The sequence below is a fragment of the Oncorhynchus mykiss genome, chromosome Y, assembly GCF_013265735.2.
Source record: "Oncorhynchus mykiss isolate Arlee chromosome Y, USDA_OmykA_1.1, whole genome shotgun sequence".
NCBI lineage: Eukaryota > Metazoa > Chordata > Actinopteri > Salmoniformes > Salmonidae > Oncorhynchus > Oncorhynchus mykiss.
Genome location: NC_048593.1, coordinates 12,058,008 through 12,060,852, shown reverse-complemented (window position 1 = coordinate 12,060,852; position 2,845 = coordinate 12,058,008).

The following is a 2,845-nucleotide window of genomic DNA, read 5'->3' as shown; positions in this document are numbered from 1 at the left end:
ATGCTTGTGCTTCTCGTTCCGACAGTGGAGTAACATCTAACAAGTAATCTAACAATTCCCCAACAACTACCTAATACACACAAATCTAAAGGGGTGAATGAGAATATATACATGTAAGTATATGGATGAGCGATGGCCGAGCGGCATAGGCAAGGTGCAATAGATGGTATAAAATACAATATATACATGTGATATGAGTAATTTAAGATATGTAAACAATATTAAAGTGGCATTATATAGAGTGGCATTGTATAAAGTGTCTAGTGATCCATTTATTAAAGAGTCCAGTGATTGGGTCTCAATTTAGGCAGCAGCCTCTCTGAGTTAGTGATTGCTGTTTAACAGTCTGATGGCCTTGAGATAGAGGCTGTTTTTCAATCTCTCGATCCCAGCTTTGTTCCCCCTGTACTGACCTAGCCTTCTGAATGGTAGCGGTGTGAACAGGCAGTGGCTTGGGTGGTTGATGTCCTTGAAGATCTTATTGGCCTTCCTGTGTCATGGAGGACAGGAAGTTTGCCCCCGGTGATGCGTTGTTCAGACCGCACCACCCTCTGGACAGCCTTGGGGTTGAGGGCGAAGCAGTTGTCATACCAGGCTGTGATACAGCCCGACAGGATTGTGCATCTGTAAAGGTTTGTCAGGGTTTTGGGTGACAAGCCAAATGTATTCCTCCTCCTGAGGTTGAAGAGGCGCTGTTGTGCCTTCTTCACCACACTGTCTATGTGGGTGGGCCATTTCAGTTTGTCTCTGAGGTGCCATTCTTTGCAAGGCATTGGAAAACCTCCCTGGTCTTTGTGGTCGAATCTGTGTTTGAAATTCACTGCTTGACCAAGGGACCTTTACAGATATTTTTATGTGTGGGGTCCAGAGATGAGGTAGTTGTTCAAACATTTTTTATTATTGCACACAATTATTATTGCACACACAGTGAGTCTATGTAACTTATGTGATCTGTTAAGCACATTTTTACTCCTGCACTTATTTAGGCTTGCCATTACAAAGGGGTTGAATACTTATTGACTCAAGATATTTCAGCTTTTCATTTTTCATGAATTTATAAACATTTGGAAAAACATAATTCCACTTTGACATTATGGGTTATTGACAAAAACAACATTTTAAACAATGCATTTTAATCCTTTTTAAATTCAGGCGGAAACACAACAAAATGTGGAAAAGGTCCAGGGGTGTGAATACCTTCTGAAGGCACTGTAGTTGGGAAGGCTGCAATTTGGGCAGCTCAAGTGGAAATAGGCCTAGCTGATTATTGAGTTGTGGCTGTCAGTGAAAAGCAATTTATCAAAAATATTTGTGAAGATGATGGGTCTTCAGTATAATTTGAAATGTTGAGAGAAGAAGGGGGGGTGGGGGGTGTGGAGAAGATATTGGCGGTGTCTCTCCAGAATGTACTCAGCTGTCAAGAATGCACTGAGCTGTCTCCCGACAATTCTTGTTTTATTGTGTTAATTGTTTGCCCTTTGATTATTTATTTGTATAATTTCCACATTACGTATGTCACCAGTAATACATTTACTGTTAATGCTTGTCATTTGGTTACATTCATTTATGTTAATGCATGAGTTAATTAGGCCTGCAGTCATTTACTGTGAAGTTTACCCAGAAGTCGGAGTGGAAATGCTGTTTGCAGAGTACACAACCTGCTACACTTGTGAGAAACAATTTTTGGTTTATTTCATACCATCATTTACCAGTTTTGTAAATTTGTCTGTTGTATTTTATTTGGAGAGCTCCACGTGAGCAATGAGCATGTTTGGTTTCTCTGTCCTCTTAATGTCAGTGGAGCAGGCACTCCACTGGATGTCTGATTTCTGATTGTCACCACCCCTAATATGCTGAGCTTCTCAATCCGTTTTTCTTCACCTCACACAGTAAGTCAACGAAGTCAGTTAAAAAAAAAAATCCATTGTGAATGATATTGCCTCACAGTATTTAAAAAATATATTTCCACCACTCTCAATAATCACCGGGGCTCAGGGTTAAAGAGCTGAGTGTCATGCTCTGAGGAGCCCATATATCCAGTGGAAATGTCATTCAAAAAAGCCTACCTGAACACATTTACCTTGGCGCTAAAAAACCAGTCTGTCTGTTAGTGCTGCAGGGAAACTTCGAGTGCCAGGAATAGGCTAGTTGATACAATGTTGCAAGTTCGTAAGCGACAATATGCAGAAAGAATTCACAACCTTTGACTTTTTCCACATTTTGTTGTGTTACAGCCCAAATTAAAATGTATTAAATGTATATATATATTTTTGTCAATGGCCTACACACAATACCTAATGTCAAGGTGGAGTTAAGTTTTTCTAAATGTTTACAAATGTTAAATAAAAGTTTAAATGTCTTGAGTCAATAAGTATTCAACCTCTTTTATGGCAAGTCTAAATCAGTTCAGGAGTAAAAATCTGTTTAACAGTCACATAAGTTGAATGGACTCACTCTGTGTGCAATAATAGTGTTTTACAATTATCTGTAAAGTCCCTGGGGTAGATGGGTAAAATAAAAAGCAGACATGGAAAATTCCTTTGAGCACGGTGAAGCTAATAATTACACTTTGGATGTTGTATCAATACAGTCTCTACAAAGACACAGGTGTTGCCGGGGAGGAAGGAAACAGCTCAGGGATTTAACCACAAGGACAAGGGTGACTTTAAAACAGAGTTAAATGGCTGTGGTAGGAGAAAACTGAGGATGGATCAATAACATTGTAGTTACTCCACAATACTAACCTAAATGACAGTGAAAAAAAAGTAAACCTGTTCAGAGTAAAAAATATGACAAAACGTGCATCGTGTTTGCAACAAGGCTCTAAAGTATACTGCAAAACATG